Source organism: Pan paniscus, chromosome 9 (genome assembly GCF_029289425.2).
Source record: "Pan paniscus chromosome 9, NHGRI_mPanPan1-v2.0_pri, whole genome shotgun sequence".
In the NCBI taxonomy this organism is placed as follows: Eukaryota; Metazoa; Chordata; class Mammalia; order Primates; family Hominidae; genus Pan; species Pan paniscus.
The window spans coordinates 56,584,551-56,600,551 of record NC_073258.2 but is presented as its reverse complement, the minus strand read 5'-3'; the positions used below and the strand labels follow the sequence as shown (position 1 = coordinate 56,600,551).

Genomic DNA, 16,001 nt, shown 5'->3' with positions numbered 1-16,001 from the left:
TGAAAACCTCTCAGAAAATGCAAAAATTTGAATTATAATCTCACCATTTATCAGTTCCTTGAAAATTTTGGTAATGCCAGTCTCCTATTCTCTATACTGAAGAGTCCATCCAGTGGCTAAACATGATGTTGTTTTCAGCTCTTCCTTCTACATTTAATAGACAAAGGAAGAGCATCTCTGGCAGATGAGGTAGGGAGTGTTCCCCACTGCTTTTCAGGTGCTGTCTTCAACATGGTCTCAGGAAAAAAATAAAAATAAAGGAGCAAAAGTTTCCTCCTTGATTTCTAACAGGAATTTAAAGAGGTTTCCCTGAGAGGTCATGAACTTGCAGAATAGTTCCTCCGTTCCCCCAGGGTTTGGAAATGTCCCATCAGTATGATTTGCTAAGAAGCAATTTTATGTGGTTTGACTTGTTCGAGAGTTTGCAAAACTTTCATGGCCCTGATAATTAGAGTTTTTGTTTGTTTGTTTGTTTGTTTTAACTTCTTCTGGGTTTCTATTTGAAGATGCTTTCCTTTCCCTTTGTGTTCAGGAATAGAACACTGTGTACTGTGATGAAATATGTTTCTGCAGAATTCGGGGAAAATGCCTACTCACTACTTACTAAAAAGCGATTTCTGGGACGAGGCAGCATTAGTCAATAAGGACAATGTGTGTTGTTTTGGGACTATGGTAGCAATGAGATGAGTGCTTATTAAACAATAACATTTTATGTATAAGTATGCAAAGAGGTATAGAGTAATTGAAACGTGATCTTTTTTTCTCCCAGAAACTGACCTTGAGATGCCATGACTTTAAAAATTACAATCTCTAGAAAGTACAGTTTCTAGAGATTAAAGGAATTTTATCTTTTTATTTTATTTTGTATGAAAAGAAGATATGGTCTGTTTAAGATAACATAGCACTGAGACTGAAGCTTGAGGGACAACTTAAACTGATCTCCTCAGGTCCCTTTAGAAAGGGACCACATCAAACAATTGGCAGCTTTCCACAGTCTCTAAACATTTTTACCTATTTCTTTGCAAATATGTAATTTTTAATTTTCTCAATGATGAATGACATGCTTACAGAAATACACACACAAAGCATTCATGTAAAGGTTGATGAATTATTACAAGGCAAATATGCGTACGTAACCAAGAAGTAAAACCAGCCTCACTTACACCACCAACAATCACTTTCTTCCTCCTTCCCCCATAAAGGTAACCAATGTCTTAAGAGCCAATATTGTACATCAACTTTCTCTTCTTATACAAGTATTGTATTATAGAAAATTTAAAACATATACACAACAAATAAAATAGTGTAACAGACCCCCATCACTCAGCCTCAACAATTACTAATCATGTGCCATTTTTGTTTCATCTGTACTTCAACCCATTCACTAAATTCCACTTTATTATTTTTTTTTCAGTTCTTCTTTTGGTGTTTGTGATATCCTGCCTATTTTTATATCTATTCACATCCCACAGAAAAATGTAGGATTGAAGTGATTCATCAAAAAAGTCAAGGGCCAGAAGCACCGTTACTTCAATTGTCTAGGAATTTACAGAGAAGTGTTTCCTTGTCATTGGATTTTAGATGTGTGTTCTGAAACAGAAGAGTCACCTGGCATAGACCACAGTCCTGGTTATGGTGATATTTTTGAAATATCACTCAGCAACAAGACTTCAGCAATTCATTCTTGAATCCTGGTTCTCACTTCAAACCACAGCTATACAGTTAGAATATTCTACTTTATCCCATATCCTGCTTTGCTTAATATTTTATTAGTACTGTAACATGAAAATAAGATTGTAAAGATGGGCCAGGCATGGTGGCTCAAACCTGTAATCTCAGCTGTTTGTGAGGCCATGGCAGGAAGATGACTGAAGCCCAGGAGTTTGACACTAGCCTAGGCAACAATAGGGAGACCCCAACTCTACAAATATTTTTGTTTAAAATTAGCTGGGTATGGCAGCACTTGCTGGTGGTCCCAACTACTCCAGAGAATGTGATAGGAGGATTGCCTAAGCCCAGGAGGTCGAGGCTGCAGTGAACTGTATTTGCACCACTGCTCTCCAGCCTGGGTGACAGAGCAAGATCCTGTATCAAAAAAAAGAGGAAAGATTGTAAAGATGGAGTAAGGCAATAATATAAGAAATATATTATATTTGCACAGTTATGAAAAATAGAATAACTCAGAAAAGTTTAAATAGTTTAAATCAGAAAACAGAAAGACAGAGACAGAGAGAGCCATAGTCTGGGAGAAGAAATAGCAGGTGAAGGAATAGCCTGCTGTCCAGGCATCTCTCTTCCTATCCATGTCCAGGAACCATCTCTTCTTGTTCTTTGCAAATACTGCTTATGTTGAAATAATGCCTTGCACTTCTTTAGTACTATTTATTTAACTCTATTTTACCTCATTACTTATGATGTTGCATCATTTATGGGGCTGTCCATGAATATGGGATTCCAATCACTCTCTCAAAGACATTTTCTTAATAATGATCACAGACACAAGTCTGATAACCAGAGCCTGCAAGATTATGTGAACAAGTTCCTTTCTTGGTTATGTCAAATTGACCTTTAGGAATTTTAAAGCATTAGTATAGAACTATACATCTTTCATCCATGACTTCTCTTGAGCACATTAGACTATAATCATGGTATTCCTGGAAAGTGATATCTTTTGACATTGTCAATAGCCCTACCTTACAAACACCACCACCAAGGTGGAGGACAGATGAAAACACTGACTGGGGAATCAAGAAAAGTGGTTTCATTCATGCAAGACATGTCCCTCATCACATATGGCTTAAGATCAACACAGGAGAATACAATGTTAACATCCTTGCTACCAAAGGAAGCAAGAAAGGGCAACCATTGGACAGGTTAATCAACACTCCAGAGCAAAGGTCTTCAGAGCCCTTGAAATGGATAAGCCTAGCCACCCATAAAGAACTTCCTGACACATAGCATGGAGCCTGCAGAAGAGCCGAGATGGCCTTTTTGTGTGCTAGCATTAAGAACGCACAAGATAAAAGATGTCTGCCATCACTCTTACCACCTGCAGGGCCATAGATGCTGGCACTGCATCAAAGTATGAACAGATAAAAGCTGACTAAGCCCCACACACATTTCCAAGGCCAAGGGTTGGTAGGGGGTCATTTATATCCCAGAACTTTGTCCCTGTCCTATGTCACCCAGAATCATCATGTCAATACAATTCTAGTAACCAATGTAGTACAATCCCATGAAAAAAATAATGAACTAGCCTCTGGAAGACATTTGCTTGTCAAGCTGTACTCCTGCTACTCTGATCCTGGCCACAGAGCCTGGGATAACTTCATAGGTGCAGCAGCCAGAGCTTCTGAGGATGTCTGGGTAATCCCATGGAATAGAGTGACAAAGAGCTTCCCAAACAGGAAAAACAGGAAGGGGATCCATGCAGTTGGGTCTGGGCTGGAATGCCCCATCAAAAGCACTGCCCAGTCCCAGATACTGAAAGAAAATTTGGAAAATTTTAATGAAGATACTCCAAAGTCTGGACTTGAGAGCAGCAGCCCTACTTGTGCAGGAGTAAGGACAATACTATCTAAAATATTATTTCTGGGCTGGGTGAGGTGGCTCATGCCTGTAATCCCAGCACTTTGGGAGGCTGAGGTGAGCAGATCACTTGCAGTCAGGAGTTGGAGAGACCAGCCTGGCCAACATGGTGAAACCCTGTCTCCACTAAAAATACAAAAATTAGCCAGGCATGGGGTCACACACCTGTAATTCCAGCTACTTGGGAGGCTGAGGCAGGAGAATCACTGGAACCTGGGAGGTGGAGGTTGCAGCGAGCTGAGGTTGTGCCATTTCACTCCAGACTGGGTGACAGAGTGAGACTCCATCTCAGAATAAATATATTATTTCTTCCCATCTAAAAATAAGAAATGAGTTAGTCGTGCAAATGATTGGAATAAAGTTTTCCAGGCCGAGAAAATAGCCTATGTAAAGGTTTTATAGCAAGAGTCTACCTGGCTAGGAAGAGGACCAGAAAGGCTGTTTGTTGTAAGAGAGGTGTTCAGAGAAAAATAGGGCAGCCAGAGTATAGCTGTCAGATATTTAGCAATTATAATAGTTTTAGATTTTACCCTGAGTGACATAGAGAGCTATTGCAAAGTTTTGAGTAGAGGTGTGAAATGATGCGACTGACTTGTGAATTTAAAAGATACCTCTGAGTATGGTGTTGAGAATCAAATATTGGACTGGGGGAAATTGAAATAAAAGCAGGAGGAGTAGGGAGAGGCAATTGCAATAATCCAGGTAAGAGATAATGGTGGCTTGGAACTGGGTGACAGATCTAAAAGTGATTAGAAATAGTTGAATTTGGAATACGTGTTGAAGGTTGAGTCTATTGGATTTCCTGATAGACTGGATTTGGGGTATGAAATAGACCAAATGTATCATCCACTGAGATAGAAAATGTGATTAGAGTAGGTTCGAGAATGGGGGAAGAATCAGAAGTACATCTTTAGACCTGTTCAGTTCAAGGAATCTATTAGTCATTCAGATGGAAGTGACATGAAAGAGATTGGATTTCCAAGTCTTAACTTCAAGACAGAAGTCAGAGCTGGACATATTTACTAATTGGGGAATCTTGATTATGTTTAGAGAGTCTGACAAGGAAAACTGATTTAAATGTTGCTAATTGATTTAATAAAATTAGAAATGAGAAGTGACCATTAAATGTCATGATACAAGGGTCATTGGTGTCCTTGAGAAAAGCATTTTCAGAAAGCATTAGATATTGAGTATGACTAAAAGGCACTATCAAAGAATGAAAGGAGAGAAGTGGGAGACAAGCATAGGTATCTCTTGAGTTTTGTTCCAAAGGAGAAAGAATGGAATGGGATAACAATTGATGAAAGAAGTAGGCTCAATGGAAGAATTATTTTTAAAGAAAAGAGAGACTTAAAAATTGCTTCTTTCCTGATGTAATGATCCAATACAGAAGGAAATGTCGATCAAAGAAGAAACAGGAGAGACTGTTAGACCAATGCCCTTGTGTAAGCAATAAGAGCGTGACCTCAGTCCAGCACACAGCAAAGTGGTTTTCTTGGCTTTGGATTGGGGAACAGATAATTTATGTGTAGTAGCAGGTAGGGAGACAGCATATAAGTGAATGGATGTTGGCAGATTGGTACAGTTTATGTATTTGTAAGAGTCTGGAAGTTCTTTTCTTATCACTTACATTTTCTCAGTAAAATGAGAAGGAAGTTCACCTTATGGTTCAATGAATTTGCAGTATTTTTTACAGCATATCTCCTTTATATTAAAGTACCCTTCTATTCCTAGTTTGCTATGCATTTAAATCATGAATAGAACAAAATTTTCAAGTTCAAATCTATAGATATTCATGATTTATAAACTATTAATAACAGTAAGCACTTACAAAAAAATGAAGACCAAGATTTATTCCAGAAGTCAAGAGTGTTTTAAAACAAAAAGTCAGGCATTGAGCTGCCAGGTAATGTGTTTTATTAGTAAAACTATTTAATGTGAATTAATTTGGGGGATGTATAGAATATAGAAGAGAAGAATTTGTTTTGGATATAACTGACCAGTAACAATTTCAGCATGAGTGATCAGAAGAGCTCTTATCTATTAAGTAGAAGATATAGATTCTAGGCCTACTTCTGACACTATAAAAATTATCAAGCAGATTAGAAATATTTGATGTTAGGGATCTCATTATGATCCTTTCACTTCTTTAATTTTATAATTGAACTAAGAATGTGGCCATCATAAAGTTCTTACATAGACTCAAGTTATCATACTATCAAGGCATTTTCTTCTTTTCTGACATAAGACAGGCTGAAGACATGTAAAATGAACCCAGGTATTTACTCCTAAAATATTATGGCTTTTCTAATTTTTAATTTCTTTTTTGAGATAGTGTCTTGCTCTGTCACCAAGGCTGGAAGGAGTGCAGTGGCACAATCACAGCTCACTGCAGCCTCAGACTCCTGGGCTCCAGCAGTCCTCCTGTCTCAGCCTCCCAAGTAGCTGGGACTACAGGCACACACCACCACATACAGCTATTTTATTTTTTTGTATTTTTGTAGAGACAGGGTCTCACTATGTTGCCCACACTGGTCTTGAACTCCTGGACTCATTCAAGCCATCCTCCCTCCTTTGCCTCCCAAAGTGCTGGGATTACAGGCATGAGTCACTGAGCTGAGCCCTAATTTTAAAATATTGTTAAGCAGGCAATAAAACCTATGTTCTACTCTTGTCATAGCAAAAGTTAAATGGAAGCCATATGCAAAGAATTTTGATGCTAAGTTTCTGAAGTAATCTATAAGAACTTGATGGGTGGAGGTTTTATTTATTTATTTATTTGCCTCTTTCTTGTTTTATTTTTATAGATTTTAGAGGTACAGTGCAGTTTTCTTACATGGATATATTATGAGGTGGTGAAGTCTGGGCTTTTATTGTACCCATTGTTCAAATTGTGAACATTGTACCAATAGGTCTTTTTTTTAGTATTCCATGGTATATTGATATACACACATATGCACACAGCATATTTTCTTAACCAATCATTTGTTGATGGACACTTATGTGGTTTGGCTCTGTGTCCCCACCCAAATCTCGTCTCAAATTGTAATTCCCAATGTTGGGAGAGGGACCTGGTGGGAGGTGATTGGCTCATGGAGGTGGATTTCTTCATTGCTCTTCTCATAATAGTGAGTGAGTTTTCCCAAGATCTGGTTGTTTAAAAGTGTGTAGCACTTCCCCCTTCACTCTCTCTTTTGATGTGAAGTAGTGAAGGTGTGCTTGCTTCCCCTTTGCTTTCCACCATGATTAAAAATTTCCTGAGGCCTCCCAGCCATGATTCTTGCACAGCCTGTGGAACTGTGAGTCAATTAAACCTCTTTACTTCATAAATGACCCAGCCTCAGGTAGTTCTTTATAGCAATGTGAGAACAGACTAATACAGAAAATTGGTACCAGGAGTAGGGCATTGCTATAAAGATACCTGAAACTTTAAAACTGGGTAATGGGCAGAGATTTGAACAGTTTTGAGGGCTTAGAAAAAGACAGGAAGATGAGGGAAAGTTTGGAACTTCCTAAAGACTTGTTGAATAGTTGTGTCCAAAATGCTGATAGTGATATGGACAGTGAAGTCCAGGCTGAGGTGGTCTCAGATGGAGATGAGGAACTTATTGGGGAGTAAAGTAAATGTCATGTTTTGCTATGTTTTATCAAGGAGACTGGCAGCATTGTGTCCCTGTTCTAGAGATCTGTTAAACTTTGAATTTGAGAGAGATGATTTAGAGATCTGATAGTTTTAAAAAGTGGAATTTCCCTGTACAAGCTCTCTTTTCTTGTGTGCCACCATGTGAGACATGCCTTTTACCTTCTGCCATGATTGTGAGGCTTCTCCAGCCACGTGGAACTGTAAGTCCGTTAAACCTCTTCCTTTTTAAAATTGCCCAGTCTTGGGTATATCTTTATAAACAGCATGAAAACAAATTAATACAGGATGTGATTATTATTAATTTAAGCATTACTTTAATTTCCATAAACTCAATAAACTAATGATTAAAAAGTAATAGCCTTCTCTGATCAAAGCCCTGCCTACTTTTCATATCCCACCTTGCACTGCATTTCCCCTTGTCCACTGTGCACTGATTTTTGGACCTTCTTTACTTCAGGCTAGTGCCTGCCTTAGGGTTTCTGGACAGCCTTTTCTCTTTTGCCTAGAATGCACATCCAACTGAAATGCTTAAAGTTTGTTTTATCTCATCACTGAAATCTCATTTTAGAAATTCCTCTCAGAAAAGTCCCCATGTCCACCTAACTAGAATTAGAACTAGTCATGCCACACCACTTTGTTACAATTTTCTGAGATCCAATTATCTCTATGATCTTATTTTCATTTCTATATGTCATCTCCGGAACTAAAATGTAAGCTCCAAGACATGATGAAAACATAGGGACGTCTTATTTAACACTGTATATCCAGTTGCTAGAAGAGGAACTGAAACTTTTTACAAGCTCAGCAAATATTCTTCAATGAATGAATGAACCTAGTAATTATTTCATATAATTGGCGATTGCGCATATATATTTTAATTTTAAAATAAACATTTTTATTTAAATATTGTTTTTTCCAAATATTATAACTGATCTTATAATTATTATCATATATGTGTGTGTGTGTGTGTATATATATGTGTATATATATATATGTGTGTGTGTGTATATATATATATATACATATATATATATAGATATATATATACCCTTTTTTTTTTTGATGGAGTCTAGCTCTGTTACCCAGGCTGGAGTGCAATGGTGCGGTCTCAGCTCACTGCAACCTCTGCCTCCTGGGTTCAAGCTGTTCTCCTGCCTCAGCCTCCAGAGTAGCTGGGATTAGAGGCGCCTGCCACCACACTGGATAATTTTTGTATTTTTAGTAGAGACAGAGTTTCACCATGTTGGCCAGCTGTTCTCGATCTCCAGACCTCGTGATCTGCCCGCCTTGGCCTCCCAAAATGCTAGGATTACAGGTGTGAGCCACCCCGCCAGCCTATATATTTGTTTTAATAAGAAAACAAAATGGTAAACATTGCTATGACCTTAGGTGTCCCAGCTACTTCATCAAGGGAGGCAGTTTAAAACAGAATTAGTGTCTTTCTAGTGAAAGCTTTTTCACAGAAGGGTCTGGGAGAAAATAAACATCCTTTGGATTTGGAAATTTAAATCTCAAATCTCAGCAAAACCATTCTTTCACAGTTAATAAAATAGATGTATACAGTTGCTCTGGTCCCATAAAGAACATATAATTCCAAGACATAGATACTTTTTTAAAAACTCTTTTTTAGATATGGGGTCTTGCTCTGTTGCCCATCCTGGTCTTGAACTCCTGAGCTCAAACCATCCTTCTGCCTCAACCTCAATCTCTGGAGTAGCTGGGACCACAGGTGCATGCCACCATGCCTGGGCTCCAAGACAGAACCTTAGATTCCAAGGTATCTTGAATCGAACACAGTGAACCTTATTCTGCTTCTCCCATGAGTGACAAGAGTTAGTAGAGAACTTTGGTAAAGTGGTGGCTCCCTTATTAAATTTTACACTAATAAGCTGAGATTGTCTTTGCTTTCAAAGTAATAACTTGGCATCAGGCAAATAGGGGATTCTGACTCCCACAGTGCATGTATGTATTTGCCCTCCCCACTTCTTTCTTTATATTTATTTGCAAAATTTTTTTTAACTCAGAGTCTCTTTTAGACTTATATTCATCCAATAATATTTAGTAAGCACATACTAGGTGACTGGGAGTATTCTAATTATTGGGTTTACAGCACCAGTGAGTAAACATATTTTGTGCCTTGACAAGAATTACAAACTTTTAGAGAAAACATAAGGTAAAAGCCAAAACAAAATTTTTAAAGTATAATTTGTGACCATCAATAATAAGGATATAACTAGTATGTGGAATTAGAAAATAACTGAAGGGAATGACCAAAGAACATCACCAGGAAAGACTCTTCTGAGGAGGTAGCAGTCCATCTGAAGATAAAAAACAGTGACAGGGAGCCAGCCAACCAAAGGCTCTGGGAAAGATCACTGTAGTAGAGAGAAAAACAACAAAATCCCTGAGTTGGGAAAGGCTTAGATTATTCAAAATACCATGGTTGGTTGTTTTTTGTTGTTGTTGTTGCTGTTTGTTTGTTTGTTTTAATTGTGTGTAGAGCTTTGGGAAAAAGGGGATGAAATACAAAATGTTCTGGTGTAGTGGGCTGGAGGTGTAGTCAATACCCTGATTAGGCAGGACACTGTTATCTTAGCCTGTTGTGTGTACTTAAAAATGACTCTGGGCTGGGCGTGGGAGCTCATGCTTGTAATCACATATCGCTTGAGTCCAGGAGTTTGAGACCAGCCTGGACAACATGGTGAAAACCCTCGTTGCTACTAAAAATACAAAACATTAGCCAGATGTTGTGGCACATGGCCTGTAGTCTCAGCTACTTGGGGGCTGACGCAGGAGGATTGCTTGAGCTTGGGATGCTGAGGCTGAAGTGAGACCTGATTGTGCCACTGCACTCCAGCCTGGGAGACAAAGTGAGACCCTGTCTCCAAATGAAATTTTTTTAAAAAAATGCCTTTGGCTGCTGTGTATCCAGTGGATTAGAGGGAATGAGGAGGGTAAAACCTTACTGGTCTTACATTAAAAATTTACTCTTAGCATGTAAGCTAGTGACCACCTAGGGTCCCCTGTTTCATCCACATTTTTCTTACGGCATTTTTTACCTTGATGTCCCTCAGGGTATAGATCAGGGGATTTAACATGGGTGCAACAACAGTAAAGGAAATAGCCATATCCTTGTCTGTGGGGTAAGTGACCACAGGCCTTATGTACAAGAAAATACACTCCACGAAGAACAAGATGACCACTGTGAGGTGGGAGCCACAGGTGGAAAGGGCATTGCGTTGACCTACAGAGCTGCAAGACTTCAGAGAGCACAGGATGACAATGTAGGATGCAATTAGGATAAGGAAGATGGCCATACACATCACCCCACTGTTGAGGATGACTAAGAGACCCAGGATGTGGTTGTCCATGTAAGCAAGTTTCAACAATGGAAACAAATCACATATAAAATGGTCAATAATATTGGGACCACAGAAGGGTATTTGATATATGAAAAAAAAAAAGCCGTATTGTGGCATGTGTTAATCACCCCACCCAAGCTTCTACCACCACCAGCAGCACACCCGTGGACTCATGATGGTTGTGTAGTGCAGGGGCTTACTGATGGCCGCATAGCAGTCACAGACCATCACAGTGAGAAGGATGATCGCTACACCATCAAAGAAATGCTCTGCAAAGAGCTGGGTCATGCAGCCTTCAAGGGAAATGGCAGTGTTCTCAAAGTGTCCACAGTCATCTTAGGGACAATGATGGAAGAGTAGGTGGCACCCATGAGAGACAAGGAAGTAAGGGAAAAGTACATAGGTGATCTCAGACTCCAACTTGCAGCCAGAGTCACCACAATGAATAGATTTCCCAACACTGTGGTCACATACATGGCTAGAAATAAAGCAGAGAATATTTTCCTTAGTTCTGGATTTTTTGTAATGCCCAAAAGAATGAATTCAGTTCCATTATTTGAAGTCCCCATTTAAGACGGGCTGATGAATGCATATTGTTCTGAGCTGAAAAATCTTCAAAATCAGCACGATTTTTAATTAGTAATCAATAGGTATGTTGGGTATTTTTTGTACGCTGTCTCACACCCTCTTAACCTACACTTTTTCTTTAGTTGTTGCTACAGAAAACAGCTGCTAGGAATTAAAACCTTGCAGCAGCTTCATCCTACTGATCCCCACAACGATGCCTCCTTTCACTGGTGCAACTCTCTTGCATTCTGTTGCAGTGCTTGCTGCTGTGACACATAGGAGACACTGCCTCATCATTCTGGTGCACACATCTGAAAATATGAAGGGAATAACACACTTGACCATCAGTAACTAGGAGCCAATTGATAAATGGTAATCACCTTAACACCATCTTGGGTTAACTTTCTTTCCTTCCTTGTTTCACTCTCCCCAATACCTTCATTCTGTTTTCTGAAATAAACTACTTATATACAAGACGTTCTCTTAGCCTTTGCTGTTGGGTAACTTCAAGCTAGGATGCTGACATTCATTTCATTAACACACCCAAGAAAATGTCATATAAATTTTCACTTATTTATTCCATACATTTATTGAGCACTTGGAACATGCTAGCTGAGAGCTGGTTAAGAGTCTTGTAGGCTCTTGATGACATTGATAGCGTGTCACCAAATTCACAGCACAGTTCACATCCCGAAGATTATTCACTTATTAACAACTACACTTTTTTTATCCACATGTCTTTTTTCCAAATTTGAATGATTATCATTATTATTACATATTTCTGATATTCAGTTAGTCCCTACTGTGTCTCAGTCAGTGGAATATCCTATGAGATACTCTTAGATATTTGATACTGAGGCTTAAAGAGGTGAAGAAAAGTGACGCCAGTTTCCCACCACTAGTAAACACTGAAGTAAAACTCAAATCCAGCTTTTCCTTATTCTAAAATTCATACAGACAACAATCTTTATTGCTTATTTTATAATATCGAATGCTCAATATGGATGAGATAGTGTCCTTTATAATTTCATTTTCATAACAATCCAGTAAGATAGATTTATGCTTCCTGGGATTATTTTATTCAACACTTCTGTAATAAAATCCAATGACAATCCCATAATTAAGAGCATATTCTCATTACATATATATGTATATTGGAATATGTATGTTCCAATCCTGAAACTAGAAGGTACAGAGATTAACTAAGTTTTCAAGTATTCTAATCATTGTCCAGATATGCTTATTGAAGAAAATTTAATCTTAAGCCTCTTTCTGTGCTCCAAGAAGACTCAGATGTACAGCTTAACTGACACCATCCCTGCACATAAGTCTAAATCAGTCTAAATCATTCTGTGGATAATGTAAATCCACATCACTCTTCCTTCATTACTCACTTTCTCACTTCCAATTTTCCTTATGAAAGGCTGCTACCGCATAAAAGAAAGGATTTTAAAGAATAATCAAAATATCAATTAAAAACTTTTATTTTGTACTCACTATGTATTGTCAATGAACTGCATCTATTATATGCATAATTGCATTTATTTTTTGTATCATACAAGATGTGCACTATAAAAAAATCTTCTCTTCAGGATGAGGAAACTGAGGCTTGGAGATGTTAAATATCTCATCTAAGATGAGTGGGAATTATGAATTTAGGTAATCTCATCTTGAAGCATAAGTTCTGAATCTTTATGTTGTATCTCTGAAGAAGTGAACAGCAGCCTTGGCTGGCTAAATGCAATTGCTAGCACAGACAAATGACATGGTAAGGGAACTGATTCAGTAAATAGCAAATTTATCTTTGTGTGCCACTTGGTTAGAATATATTAGAGATCACTGCTTTGAATGGAGATGTAAACTCTGTTCCCTAAGACTTTTCTAAATACCTAGAGGCCCATTCTTAGCATTCTGCACTTTACTAAATAGACAGTTGCCAAAAGATTTTTTTGTAGATCAATAATAGGTTACTAACCCCAACCTCTCCCACCTGCAGCCCAAGAACTTCTAAAGTTCTTGAATAGTTCTAAGGAAGTAGAGAGAACACAATCCTGGAAATCAGTGCAACTGGATTCCATACCTTTGTTGTCCCTCTAATTCCTAAATCATGTTATTACATTACTCAATACTCTGGGCCTCAATTTATTTCCTCATCTGCAGTATGGGGTGGTTGTAATAGATGAGTGGAATGCTAGGAATTCAAAGAAGCCACCTCAGGGACTTCGTCCTTTCCAAACTCAGCAGCTTGCTTCTTATCTGTATTAAGCATTTACACTTTCAAGTAAGATTTTCTTTGAGCAATCTCAAAACCTAAAATATTTTAAAATGGTGTACACTATACAATAATAATAATAATGTCCTTTCTGCCTTAAAATCTATGAATCTATCTTATTTGACTTCTAATACACATCTCCACTTCTCAGCCTGACATCCAAGCCTCTTTCCCATAGTAACCAATCTCTCTTTTTGTAGTCTTCCTCCACTGCAGTCAAACCCAACTCTTACTACCAGAGCCTTAGCCTGTCTTCTGCAGTGGAAAAGTTCGTAGGTCCAGAGGGATCAGACTTAGCTCTCTGCCCCAATCTGCCACTTACTGACAACAAAATCTTCAAACCTTGTGAAAATAAAACAACGCAATCATAACTAAAGTCGATGTGCAGAGTACTCACTATTTCAGGGTACTGTGCAAAGATTTTCATGATTTTTTTCTTTTAATTATCACAAAAGCCATATGAATAGATAGACACTATTGTTATCCTTACTTTCTGCTGCAGTGGATAGTTTTGGGTAACTAGTGAAACTGATTAAACCTGTGGGTGAGTAATACCATAAAGTTCACAGCACAGACCACTAACCTCTGTGCTCTACAACCTATCCAAGAATTTTGTGTCTGCCTCCAGCACTTTCACAAGAATTACAGGAAGTAACAAGCATAATAATATTTGGAGAGCACTTTTCAGATATTCATCATTATTATTTTCCATTCATATAAGCTCCCGACCGTCTGCTGCCTCTCCCCTCTGTTAACAGAGGGCCCTCTATTACCCTTTCTCCTTAATGCTTCACTTCCTCCAAAATGTCCCCCTTCGTCCTGGATATTTGTTACATGCACCTGTAGAGGTTGCATATTAGCAATAATTAAATTGTCTTTTTTGTTAATGTTTTTAATATCATGTTGACTTTATCTTCCTCTGGGCATGCTTAAGGGTGGCTAATTTATTCTCTTCCCACCCCATTTCTAATGTTGTTCTGTGTACATACTTAAAATTTAATTAAATTAATTAAATCTATGCAATTGATTTCACCCAAGGAAAACTGGAATGAACCGTGGGGCCCAGGCAATGGCAGTGCCAGTCCCTGCTTCCAGGAACAAAAGTGCTGTTGTCAGAGGTTGATTGTTCTGCCATCCAGGCTCAAATACCCCACTTACCATCTCCCATCTTTATGATTTGCATTTCTAGGCATGCTTTAGCCAAACTCAAGAGCTGAACCATAACTTGGACTTCTAGTTTAGTATTGAATCTCAGTCAACCATGCTGGTAAACGGCGAACACTCTACAGTGTACTGCATTGTCAGTGGTTTTTGTCTGTTGGTTGGTTGGTTTTGTTTTGCTTTGTTTTTGAGGCAGGGTCTTACTCTGTCACCAAGCTGGAGTGGAGTGGCACAATCACTGTTCGAGGCAGCCTCGGCAACCTGGGTTTAAGCAATCCTCCCATCTCAGTCTCCCCAAGTAGCTGGGACTACAGGCACACACCACCACACCCAGCTACTTTTTTGTATTTTTTTGTAGGGACAGGGTTTCACCATGTTGCCCAGGCTGGCCTCAAACTCATAGGCTCAAGTGATCCACCTGCCTTAGCCTTCCAAAGTGTTGGGATTATAGGTGTGAGCCACCATGCTGGGCCACCAGTGTTATTTGAATCTAGTGTTTTGTGTGTTTGCATCCCATCATGTCTACAAAACACCCATTTGTTTACAGTATTCAACACTTTATTATAAATAAGGCTTTGTGTTAGATGATTTTGACCAACTGTAAGCCAATGTAAAGTGTTCTGAGCATATTTAAAGTATACCAGCTGAGATTTGATGCTCTGTAGGTTAGGTGCATTAAAGGCATTTTCAACTTTATCAGTATATAACACCATCATAAGTCAAAGAGGACATGTATTGTCATTTATTTCCAGAATTTCTGCAAAATATCATTGTTCAAAAGACTGCTTATTTAAAGGATTGGGGACTCGCATTTCTTCAGGTGTCTACTTATTATGTAGACATTATTTTTTTCTAGTTTCAGAGTACATCCAATGGTGTGAGAAACAAAAGGAAGTGTTCTATCCATAAAGAAGAATACAGAATAAACACCTATGAAACCATGCATGTAGGATATAAACTTCAGAATGAAAAAATACTCTTTAAGTCTGCACATTTCAAAGGAGATGAAATGAGCTAGGCCTTGGCATGAGAGTTTAGAAAATCCTAACTTTATAATTTATAAAGTGAGCAACAAGGACAACAGCATGAGCAAGGAAAAATGCGGTGAACGTGGTTGAAATGTATGGACTTTGACACCCCCCAAAACCTGGATTTTATTATAGACTTCCAGGGATATAATTTACTACAGGTTATACATTATCTGTAAATCATAGTTGCTTTTCTTAGTGTTGCATTAAACATATTAAATGCCTAGCATTTATGGTTTATACTTTAATGTTTAAACTTACAGATATTAAAATATAATAAAATATTAATATTAAATTATAATTTAAATATTTATTAAACACTATACTATCCAGTATATTTTGAGTATCTCATAAAATTTAGTCACATACACCCCTACTGG

The 16,001-nt window shown here is 38.2% G+C and overlaps 1 pseudogene; it reads right to left on the bottom strand.

The window, feature by feature from the left end:
- Positions 1-10,233: 10,233 nt before the first annotated feature.
- On the bottom strand, positions 10,234-11,162 carry LOC106634420 (olfactory receptor 4C6-like; annotated as a pseudogene).
- Positions 11,163-16,001: the final 4,839 nt, after the last annotated feature.